The sequence below is a fragment of the Pseudorca crassidens genome, chromosome 16 (assembly GCF_039906515.1).
Source record: "Pseudorca crassidens isolate mPseCra1 chromosome 16, mPseCra1.hap1, whole genome shotgun sequence".
In the NCBI taxonomy this organism is placed as follows: Eukaryota; Metazoa; Chordata; class Mammalia; order Artiodactyla; family Delphinidae; genus Pseudorca; species Pseudorca crassidens.
Genome location: NC_090311.1, coordinates 19,988,893 through 20,001,917, shown reverse-complemented (window position 1 = coordinate 20,001,917; position 13,025 = coordinate 19,988,893).

Genomic DNA, 13,025 nt, shown 5'->3' with positions numbered 1-13,025 from the left:
TGCTTGGAATGCATTCTGGCCCCACTGGGGATTTGAATTGGGCTAGAACTTGCAGACTTATAAGAGTTCATCCTGGTGTCTTTTACAGATGGGCAAAGAAAAGGAGGCCAAGAGGCTAACCCAGAAGCATTGGGGATTTGTAGATTGGAAGAAGTCCATGGTGATTCTTTAAGGAATTGAAAAAATTTTAGTGAGGCTTATTGAAGTATAATTTATATGCAGTAAATTTCACTTTTCTTGAGTGTACGGTTCGATGAGTTTTAGAAGCTATACTCAACATCATACCACCAATGCCAGTTCTGAGTTTTGACTAATGCATACAATCAGGTAACCAACATCAAATAAGATGTAGAACATTTCCATCTCTCCCAAAAGTGCCCTTGTAACCCTTTGCAGCCAATCCCACCCCCTTTCCCCCAGCCCCTGACTACCGCTGATTTGATATGTCTGTATTCCAGAGTATCACATAAATTGAATCTTACAATATGCACTCTTTGGTTGTTGTATATGTCAGTAGTTCTTTCCTATTTATTACTAAGTAGCATCCCATGGTATGGGTTACCACAATTTATTTATCCATTCACCAGATGATGGGCATTGGGATTATTTTCACTTTGGGGCAGAAACTGAGATTTAAATGAGCACTAATTCAGCAAGTATTTATTGAACATGCATATAAGTAGACTCTGAAAACTGAAATTGTTTATGTTTGCAGCCTCTGGTAAAAAAAAATAATAATCATTACACTGGAAATTCTAACACCTAAAGAAGAAGGAGCTTCATTTGTGGCCCTGGAAACAAATGGGAAGGAAGAGAATGCCGTTAAATGGTGTTGGCATGACTAGAAGAGCATTTATGCCCTTTGAAAACCCTGAAATGATATTACCACTCTGAGACACATGAGGGCGCTCTAACCAACAAGCATTGCAAACACTTTTTTTTTCATTCTAACAAAGGTTGTTTGTTTTTTAATTTATTGGAACGCTTTGTTGAAAACCCTGGTGAATTCCCACTCCCACCCTTGGTCTCGTTGGCCACTCTTGGGTGATAGAAAAGAATTTGGCATCAAGTGAATCCGTCTTTGACTAGTCCTCAGGGGTTTATTGTACCCAACCACCGTTTAATGGTGAGGCTCCAGTCGGCTTCCCTACTTAAACTCACAAGAAGAGGCTTCCAAAGAAACCCTAGTGTAGAATACCTCGTGAATCACAAAGGGAACCGAGATCGGCCCTAAAGTTCTTTTTTAAACTATTGTTGTTTTCGGACCTTCCCGGAACAGAGCACACAAGTGTTAAAGATAATTCCTGGGCAATATTTTACAGAGACTTGTGAGGTGCTTCTTTCACCTGGTCAACAGTTTGGCTGGTTGAGAGTTGCTCATTCCTGTCAGAGGAACCATGGTGATCCGCACAGAGGAAAGCTATCTTTACAGCAAAGCAGTGGGGAGACAGGACAGGGTTACCGGTTTTGGCTTCTGAGTGGCTGTTCAAAACAAAGACCAAAATGGTTCTGGATACATTTAAAATTTTTTGAAAATCACTGACTCATTTGTTACAGGGGAACCAAGTACAAAACAAAAGACACTTTATAAAAATTGCATTAGAACGCTCCGGTGGGACTCTAAATGAATTTAGGGCTGGGGATGCATGATTTTCTTGCAAGGTCTGGGAATTCTTAGGGATCACTCTCTTAGGGGAAGAGCTGGATTCCATCGTTTGCAAATGGTCTCCACAAGGACTTTCTACAAGGAACAGCATAAAATGCTCACTTGAAGAAAGAAGACTTTTACCCAGTCAAACCTACCCAACATAAAATATGATTGTCTCAAGCAGAAAATTACCTCTGGCTGTATATCCAAACTATATAACAGCATGGCCTTAAAACCGGGAAGAAGACAGTAAAGAGATGATTCTAGGGACAGGGTGTGGCCCTGGCCTGAATTCATGGATGCTTGTCGCCAGTCAGGAGGGCCGCCCCAGGGTCCTCTGTCTCCACATATGGGTAAAATCCTGAACCACTCAAGATGCCCAGACCTGGGCACCTTTATATGGTCCCACTGTAGATCTTCTCAATCACCCCCTTCAAAAGGCATTCTCCCATTCTATCTTTACCTTAAACCTTGGATCCAAAGCTCATCATCATCATTATCATTAATATTTGTCGTTGGGCTCCTCTCAACTATGATCTGACCTCCCCACCCTGGTAATCCATCTTCAGACTACTGTGGGAAGAATCTTCCTAATCAACAAAGCCCTTAGCCTCTTCTGCCCCTGCATCTCCCTCAGGAACGTCTTCCCCTCCCACGAGGGCTCACAAAGAAAATGCAGCCTACCCCAACAATCTGGTACCTTCTCATATCAGAGTTGTGTTAAGAATGCCAGGAATGTCAAGTGGCCATCACATTAGCTAACCATCAATTTGGGGTGGATTTACCTAAAAGGTGACGTGCACTCCATTCTATTATAAATCCCTACACTCTTCATCCAGGGGAGAAAGGTGACTTCAAGAACATATTCTGTACATCAGCAATCGTCTAGTGACATGCAGAAAGAGAACAATGTGAGAGGAAAGGTGTTCTGTTTATGGAGAGAAAATGCTATCTTTTGGCATTTCAGTTATGTCCCCAGCAAGCAATAGAGTCAAGGGCCAAGCTGACCCTCATAACGCCAAGTTTCTCAAGAGAAATGGAAAGGAGGAAAAGGAAATCCAAAGAGTTGGTGACCTGAGTTGGTGATCAAGTTCTGCAAAAGATGAATGAGGAAAAGCAAAGTGCCTCAAAATAGATCTGTTAACATTTTCTTTGAAGAATGGAAGGGGGGGTTTCCTACATGCAGTTCAGAATAACTTAGAGACAAATTGTATTTTAAACAAGTTTTCTGATTAGATGGTGTAGTGTTTAGAAGTGTAGATTCTGGATCTGTCTATCTGGATGAAATTCTTCCCCAGCCCCTTAATCTCCATAAGCCTTAGTTTCCCCATATGTAAGATGGGGGTAACACCATTGCCTACCTTATAGCATTGCCATTAGAATTAAATACAATAGTCCATTTATACCATCAAGCACAGTGCTGGAAATGAGAAGGGGGATAGGAGATGAAGGAGAAGAAAATAATAGAGTAAGATAAACAGAGAAGGGCCTTGTCCAGACTAAGGAAGAAAGACTGCGTGAACCCATGAGTGTGATCAACACAACCCTGTGCACCTGAGGTCCCAGGAAAGCAATAACGTGAGGGAGCTTTAGTACATGGACTTTGATGTTGTGCTTGTCCATTCAGCATCTTTTGGCTTATTTCTTCATTTTCCACTGTGTCTGATTGAGTTTGCCTAACAGCCAAGTTCCAGAGAAAGTAAGTAGCGAACAAAAAGCAATTATAGGGCTTCGCTGATGGCGCCATGGTTGAGAGTCCGCCTGCCAATGCAGGGGACACGGGTTCGAGCCCTGGTCTGGGAAGATCCCACATGCCGCAGAGCAGCTGGGCCCGTGAGCCACAACTACTGAGCCTGCGCATCTAGAGCCTCTGCTCCGCAACAAGAGAGGCCGCTATAGTGAGAGGCCGCGATGAAGAGTGGCCCCCGCTTGCCACAACTAGAGAAAGCCCTCGCACAGAAACGAAAGACGCAACACAGCAAAAGTAAATAAATTAATTAATAAACTCCTACCCCCAACATTTAAAAAAAATCAATTATAAATATGCATAGAAGTAAATTCACAAACTAAAGGGATGTTAGCGGTACTTTAGGTCAACCCTCTGAGGTTGGAGAGTTTAAGTGGTCTGCTCAACTCACTGGCAGCCACGGAGTAGCCAAGCCAGGACTAGACGCTGAAGGATCTCCCTAGGACATTAGACTGCAAGAGAGATGGAGATAATAATAATAATGTTACCTTATTTCATATCGTTTGTCCAACGAAAAATGAAACAGAAACTTTTGTACAGACATCTTTTGAAGTTCAATTCACAATAGGCCTTACACTTTAAATGGGTCACTCTCCATCACCATGGTGATTCTTCCAAGTTTTCCTGGAATCATCGCTGTTTTCTAATGAGAGCACTCCCCAGAACTTGCAGCTCTACCAAATGGATAAATATTTCCTAGTAGAAAATACTTAGATCCTTAAGCAACTTAGTCAGCAACTGCTTTTCCTTCTCCACTTCTCAGGGAAACAGTCTAGAGAATACTCCTACATTTGCTGTAGGTGTCATAGAGTTCTTTAAAAAAAAAATGTCTTGATTCTACTGATGGCAAGGCTACTTCCCTGGGTGTTGTGTGGTTTATATATTGAAAAAACAGCCACCTTCTTGCCTTCTATCTTTCTAACCAAGCAGTAAGTATATAACAATTTAAAAGCCTTGTGACAGTATGGCAGCTCCTCAAAAATAGAATTACATGTGATTCAGCAGTTCCATTTCTGGGTATATACCCAAAAGAATTGAAAGCAGGATCTTGAAGAGATATTTGTACACACATGATCACAGTAGTATGTTTTACAATAGCCAAAAACTGGAAGCACCCCAAGTGTCTATCAATGGATGAATGGATAAATAAGATGTGATATATATGATGGAATATTATTCATCCTTAAAAAGGAAGGAAATTCTGACACAGGCTACAACATGGAGAAATCTTAAAGATGCTATGCCAGGCACAAAACGACAAATACTGTATGAGTCCACTTATATGAGATATATAAGGAAGCCAAATTAATAAAGATGGAAGGTAGAATGGTGGTTGCCAGGGGTTGGGGGCACTAGGAAATGGGGAGTTGCTGTTTAATGGGTAGTATAGAGTTTCAGTTTTGCAAGGTGAAAAAGTTCTGGAGATTGGCTGCAGACAATGTGAAGATACTGAACAATACTGAACTGTACACTTAAAAATGGTTAAGATGGTTATTGCTATGTGTATTTACCACAGTTAAGTTTCTTTTAATTAAAAAAAAAAATAAGAAAGAAGAGAGAGGAGAGAGAGAGAGGGAGGGAGGGAGAGAGAAAGAGATGGGAAGTGTCTAAGTTCTGTACAGTTTGTTACAAGCATACATACAGCTATTATAGTTTCATTATACTTCAGTAAAATTGTGAAGGTTCACTGGTAAAATCTCAGAGCATTAAGGCAGCGAAAAGCATTAGCCTGCTTTAAAGCAGGGTAAGTAGACAGCAAATGAAAGAAAACCAGAACCAAGTATTTATGTATTGTTCTTCTCAGTATCTCAAGTTTCCACTCAGCTCATATTGATCTCCAGTCAACTTGAGATATCTGTTCTTCCAGTTTTTTCAATATTCCCAGAGTTCCTTTGCATAAAATATGATTTTGACCAAAACTTTAAAACTAGTGTGTTGATTATTTCACAGGAAAAAAATTGGTTTATCTCTAAAGTGGAGAAATCCAAAATCCTAAAGTTCAAATCTTTGCACATGACACAGATAACATTTTTTTTTTTTTTTTTTTTTTTAGCGGTACGCAGACCTCTCACTGTTGTGGCCTCTCCCGTTGCGGAGCACAGGCTCCGGACGCCCAGGCTCAGCAGCCATGGCTCACGGGCCCAGCCGCTCTGCGGCATGTGGGATCCTCCCGGGCCGGGCCACGAACCCGTGTCCCCTGCATCGGCAGGTGGACTCTCAACCACTGTGTCACCAGGGAAGCCCCTGATCACAAAAATTTTTATATCTGCTTTTATGGGTTGAATTTTATGTCCTCCTTCCTGGCTGAAATATGTACATGTTGAAGTCCTAACTAACCTCCAGTACTTCAGAAAGTAACCTTATTCAGGAATAGGGTCCTTGCAGATGTAATTAGTTAAGGTGAGGTCATACTAGAGTAAGGTGGGTGCCAATATGACTAGTGTTTTTATAAAAAGAGGAAATCTGGAAACAGGCACACACCCAGGGAGAATACCATGTGAACATGAAGGCAGAGATCTACAAGCCAAGGAATACCAGAGATTGCCAGAAGCTAGCGGAAAGGCAGAGAACAGCTTCTTCCTCAAAGCCCCAAGAAGGAACTAACCCTGCCGATACCTTGATCTTGGACTTGTAGTTCCCAGAACCGTGAGACATTAGATTTCCATTGTTTAAATAGAAACCAATAAGAAGTAAAAAATAAAAATAAAAGCCTTGGCATGAGCTTCCCTAATGCTAACATTACTCCTTTCCTTGATTCTTTTGCCTCTTAGCTCCTTCTGCTTTTTTTCAACTCTCTTCTCTCCTGTTTCCCTGTCCTTGGGAATTTTACTTACTCCATGCATCATGGAGTGTTAAAAAAAGGCTTTATCTTTATGCAATTTATTAACTTGTTTCCTGTTATTATGAAAGTAATACATAGTCACGTTTTAAAATTTACTTTCACATAATTTATAAAGAAAATAAAGTGGAAAAAAAGAGACCTCTCTTTCTTTGAGCAGAGTTTCACATCACTTCCCCAGAGGAATCTTTGTTAAAGTTGGGTAGTCCTCCAGAATTTCTGGTGCCTATACATGCATGCATATATGATTTATGCATTTGTTTTCTAAAAGAGAAAATATAATCAAATAATGTATGCTGTTCTACACTTGTTTTTCTTCAACTAACAATGTATCCTGAATAGCCTTCCGTATCAGTATATATAACTATGCCTCTTTCTGTACAGATATTCCCTAAGTTATTCAACCAATTCACCAATAAAGAATATTTAGATTATTTTCAGTTTAGTGTTATTGTAGTCAGCACTGAAATGAACATTCTTGTGTTTGTATCTTTGAGCACCTATTTCAGTATATCCACAGGATTATCGATTCTGCACCCAATTTACAATGTGGAGGCGGGGTGTGGTATTCCCCACACCACCAAGCAATTCTTTGACACCAACTGAGTATCCTACAATTCAACTCAATTCTGACACCATCTACCCTAGAGATAGCATCAAATTCTACAGGTTAAGGGCTCAGACTTCCACTTCAGACACAATTCCAGATGCTTCTGACCTGTGCTTCTGACTGACCACTATAGATTCAGAGTTCCAAAGACTCCCTCCTTGGGTTCAATTCATTTGCTAAAGCAGCTCACAGAACTCAAAGAAACATTTTACTTACTAGATCACTGGTTTATTATAAAAGGTACAACTCAGGGACAGCCAGACAGAAGAGATGCACAGGGCAAGGTATGGGGAAAGGGCACAGAGCTTCCGTGCTCTCTGAGAGTGCCACTCTCCGCGAAACTGCACATATTCACCAAACAGGAAGTCCTCTGAACCCCATCCTTTTTGAGTTTTTAGGGAGGCTTCATTACAGAGGAATGAAGATTATTGTCCATTGGTGATTAAGCTCAAGGTGGGGAAAGGGAAGGGGCTGTGACTCAAAGTTCCAACCCTCTAATCACATGGTTTGCTCCTCTGGCAACCAGACTCCATCCTTAGATGTGATACACTAGTCACCTCATTAACAGAACAAAAGACATCTTTATCTCTCTCATCACTTAGGAAATTCCAAGAGTTTTAGGAGCTGTGTGCCAGAAATGGGACGTAGACCAAATATATGTTTCTTATTATAAATCACAAGATCCGAGGATAAATTCCTACAAGTAGAATTACTGGGTCAAAGGGGATATGCATTTTACACTTCCATAAATGTTCTCCATGGACTTCAGCATCAGACAAAGCTGGGATTGAATCTGTGCTCTGTCACTAACTGTGTTACTTCAAACAAGTTACTTTATTCATTCTCAACCTCAACTTCCATGGCTATAAAATAGATATAATTTAAAGTCTATCTCAGAGTTGTTCATGGATGAAACAATATGTTTGGTTCATATGGTTAGCAGTTAGTTCACATATACGCATCCCATTCTCTCTCCTTTATTGTCTCTCTCCTAACTCCTCCACGGGTTTTTGCAAAGATCTCATTTCATTTCATGTCAACAAATAGCACATCTGATATATGCAAGATTTGACAAATGCTAAGGGGACTCTAAGTTTTGTTTGTTTGTTTGTTTGTTTTAAGGCACAGTTCTTTTTGGAGCTTACAATATTATACGAGAAAAACAACTCTCAGCTGCTAGTATGTGGTAAGCTCTTACTTAATATTGTTGGAATGAATGAGTAAAGGAAGCGAGGAATGTTACTGTGTAACATTGAATGAGTAACAACACTCAATCTGGAACTCAGTTCAGTGGAGGTCCTAGTAGCCTGGAGTGCAGCATGGAGTTGGGAATGATGGAGATGAGGCTTCTTAAAACTTTTCCTCTGAATTCCATGTAATGAATGCAAAGGGGAGCATTGGGCCTGAAGGTCAAAGCATTTTTTTTTTTAAAGCAGAGGCAATGCTTTATTTACTTTTTTTTTTTTTTTGGCTGTGTCGGGTCTTAGTTGCAGCGCACCGGCTTCTCTCTAGCTGTGGCACGCAGGATCCAGAGTGTGTGGGCTCTCTAGTTGTGGCACGTGGGCTTGGCTGCCCAGAGGCATGTGGGATCTTAGTTCCCCGACCAGTGATCAAACCGGTGTCCCTTACATTGCAAGACAGGTTCTCAACCACTGGACCACCAGGGAAGTCCCCAGTCAAAGCAATTTGGCTAGAAAATTATTCGAAGTCTTGTGTTTTATCTTGACACTTCACATAAAATTTGTATTCTACTCTATAACCTATTGTTTGCTTTCATATACATGGCATCCTTCTCCTCAACCCTGGAGACACTCCAGCAAGATGTACCATATTTATCAGATGACTCAGGTTCCTCCTGACACGTTGTCAGGGGTGTGCATACCTGAGTTTGAGAAGCATAACAATAAGATAGATGCTCTCACTTCATGCTTCATCAACTATCTCCCCATCTCTCTACCCTACATACCCATCTCATACCCTCATCAGCCTCATTTCTCCCAAATTTCTGCTGAAATTCTCCCCTATCCCTGCTTTCTCTTCAATCCTGATTTTGTTTTTCTAACTAATCTAAATTCTATGTTGAAACTCCACTACTCAAAAAATATTTAAGAAAAATAGCTCAACTGCAAAAGTCCTTCAATATCATTTGAGGTCATTAAAGTCTCGCGGGACAGGCTTCATTTATCCACATTACTTTGACTTTTGGTCTGTCTCATCCTTGTCATCTATGACAATAGACTCTTAGAGGAATGTAGCTTGTTTCATTTAAATCTTGACAAACACCCAAACTAATGTTGTGGTCAATTAATGTTGATCTCGTTCTGAGCTCTCTCCTCTGTGTTTGAAGGACACTGTAAATGGCACATATGTTTTGAATTGCTTCTCCAGAGCTCAGGGTGACTCTGATCTGTCCGCCTCTTCTCCATTCCCACTGCCTGCGCCCTGGGTCAAGCCCTCATCATCTCTCACCTCGATTATTGCTCTAGCTCCCGCATGGAACTTCTTTCTTATCTTTCCACCCCCCACTCCTCCTAGCTGCTAGAGTGATTTTTCTAACACAGAGGTCAGCCCAAGCCACTCTCCTGCTTAAAACTTAGGTGGCAATGATCCATAACTACATACAATGACATCATGTTTCACTTATCAACATGAGTGAAAGAGCCAGACACAAAAGAGTACATATGTTAAATAAAGCACAAAACCCAGTAAAACCAATCTATGGTATCAGAGGTCACAATAGTGGCCAACAGGTATGTGAAAAGGTGTTCAACATCACTAATCTTGAGGGAAGTGCAAATCAAAAGCACAATGAGATATCACCTCACACATGTTAGGATGGCTATTTCTTTAAAAAGCCCCAAAAGATAAGTACTGGTGAGGATGTGGAGATAAGAGAACCTTCATACACTATTGGTGGGAATGTAAATTGGTGCAGCCACTATGGAGAACAGTACGGCGCTTCCTCAGAACGTTAAAAATAGAATTATTGTATATGACACTGCAATCCCAATTTGGGGTATTTATCCAAAGGAATTGAAATCAGGATCCCAAAGAGTTCCTGCACTCCCATGTTCATTTTGTAGCATTATTCTCTATAGCTAAGATAGGGAAACAACCTAAGTGTCTGTCGACAGATGAATGGATAAAGAAAGCGTGATACATACACCCAATGGAATATTACCAACCTTTAAAAAAAAAGGAAATCTTGCCTCTTGTGACAACATGGATAGAACATTAGCTAAACTAAATAAGCCAGACACAGAAAGACAAATACTGCATGACCTCATTTATATGTGGAAGCTAAAATCGTGAAGCTCATAGAAGCATAGAGTAGAATGGTGATTGCTAGAGAAAGGTGAAATGGGGAGGTGATAGTCAAAGGGTACAAAGTTTCAGTTCTGCAAGATTAAATAAGTTCTAGAACTCTACTATATTATATAGCTCTTATAGCTAACAATACTGTATTGTACACTTGAAATTTGCTAAGAGAGTATGTCTTATGTTAAACTTTCTTACAACACACAGAATGATAATTATAATAAAGGGGGTGGGAGGAAGATTTGGGAGGTGATGGATGTGCTTATGGCTTTGATGGTGGTGATGGATTCATAGTGTATATTTATCTCCAAACTCATTGAGTTGTATACATTAAATATGTATAGCTTTTTACATGTCATCATACCTCAATAAAGTGAGGAGCAATTGTTGGGATTGGTAGGGATCATGAAAGGGGCTTTTGGGATGTTGTTAATGTCCTATATCATGATTGGGGTGCTAGTAAAATAGATGTGTTCACTTTGTGAAAATCTATCAAACTGTATACTTATGTTTTAGGCACACTTCTCTATTTTTTTTCCTTCAACAAAAAGTAAAAACAAACAGCCAGCATTGGTTGCTTCCCCTTAGCACGACACACAGTCTTTCATGTATCTCCCACTTGTCCCCCTCCCCCATCCCCAACTATCTTCCCCAGGATCCAGCCACACCAGATGACTCAATGTTCTCCAAACAGCATGCTTCCTATATTTTTCCTGATGCTGCTCCCTCTGACAGGAAGCCCTTTAGTTGAAAGTCGACTTATCCTTTGAGGTTCCACTCAAATATCACCTCCTCCATGAGATTCCTTTCTGACCACCCTTGGCAAAACTAATGGTTCCCTTCTCTGTGTTTTCACAGTACTTTGTAGTTCCTTTCCTACAGCTGCAGTGACCATACTTTCAATGTACAAATACAGGATTCTTGGTTTCAAAAGTATGAATTATACTTAAGAGATCAATAAAATACTGGGATCAGGAAAGGCTTAGAACATCTAGGGTGTGTATGAAACCTCGTATTATAGTAATTTCTCTGGATTTGTGTCTCCACCTAGACCAGAGTTTCTTAATCGTTTCTGTGCCATGAATCCCTTTGGCAGACTGGTGAAGCCTATGGACCCCTCTTTTTAAAAGTAAATGTTTACAAAAGTACAACAACTATAAATAAGTGCTATAGATGGATAGCTCAATTCATTTGTGTAAAGTGAACACATTGATATTGCTAACATCTGGATCAATAAATAATACAAAAGTCCCATACCCATTCCAGCCACCACCCCACAAAAGGGTAAACACTATACTGATGTCTAACTCCAGAGATTAGTTAGCCTGTTTTTAAACTTCTTATGAATTGAATCATACAGTATGCTCCATTTTACATCTGGCTTCTTTTTCTCAATCTATGTTTGTGAGATTCACCCATGTTGCTAAATGTAGCAATTGTTCATTCAGTCTCATTGCTGGGTGGTATTTCATTGTATGAATATACCACCACTGATTTATCCATTCTTCTATTGATGAAGATGTAGTTTTGTTCTGCTTTTCATTGTGATTAATAGTGCTTTTACGGACAGCCTCATACATTTACCATGTCCTCATATATGGTAAATGTATGTTATGTATGCATTTCAAAACAATGTTTTTAAATGCATAAAATACAATACATAGGACCACAAAATAAATAAACTAATATATAGTTTTTAAATTATAAAATTTTAGGTATAGCTATGTTATGTTTCTTTATTAACACAATTCCCAGAGGCAGCAGTGGGTCTAATAACTATTCCAACTAGTGCATCATTTAGTAGTGATGCACTAAATAAAATTTCTGCAAAACTACAATGTGCTATGACAATGTCTGTGATTTCTGTGGGTGACAAAGTCACACATATTGTGAATTCCTCTGTGATTTGTTGTATAAATTCATAATTAAAAGAATGTTAAATTTCAGTTAAGAGGTTAGTGAAAAATAGATATGTGATTTTTTTTTCCCATCCAAGTTCAGGAAGTCCCTGAATTCACCTCTGATCTAAACTTAACCCTCTTAAAAGCAAGGATCATACCCTAATCATATTAAAAATTCAGAATCTGACACAAAACTTGGCACACCCTAGGTGCTTAATAAATATTTTTTTAAATGACAGTAGTAAATTTTGATTGTGTGTATAATATGTGCCAGGTACTGTGCTAGGCCCTTTAAATGCTCTTCTAAACATCCTCACAACAACATTTTGATAACTACCCCTATTTTACAGATGAGGAATGGAGGCTTGGATAGTTATGTAATTTGACAAGATTCTATAACCAGTGTCAGGCCAGGAATTCAAACCCAAGTATTTCTGACTCCAAAGCCGCCAGCTGACTGCTAACTACAATATTTTACTGCTGACAATTGAATGAAGAGATATATGAATAACTGAATGAACAAATTGTTGACTAACCAATCACACACACCCTCTAGTTCCCTAACCTTTACAACTAGTGGAATAGTTTCAAGATGCAACCAGCTGGAGTTAGTGATGAAGTCTGATTTAGTGAAGAGTATTTTTTGTGTGTGAGGCAATTTGGTCCCTTGGGAAAAAACTCAAACCTAAGTGTTCATTAACATCGTTCTTTAATCAACTGAACTCTCATCTAGCAAATGGTAGGTGACAGATGTTTCCAGTGCTGAACTTGAGAAGGCGAGCTCCTGGACCACAGAGCTTTATTCATAGTAACCAGCACTTAACCCCAAGTGTACACATCAGGTTGTGGAAAGATATCTGATGACCAAATCTCACTTCCTTTCAAGGAAAACACTTGCACTCTAGTTAAAATTTTGGCCATCTCTGAGGTCCAAAGAAAGCAGTGGAAAAGTGTGAAGAAAC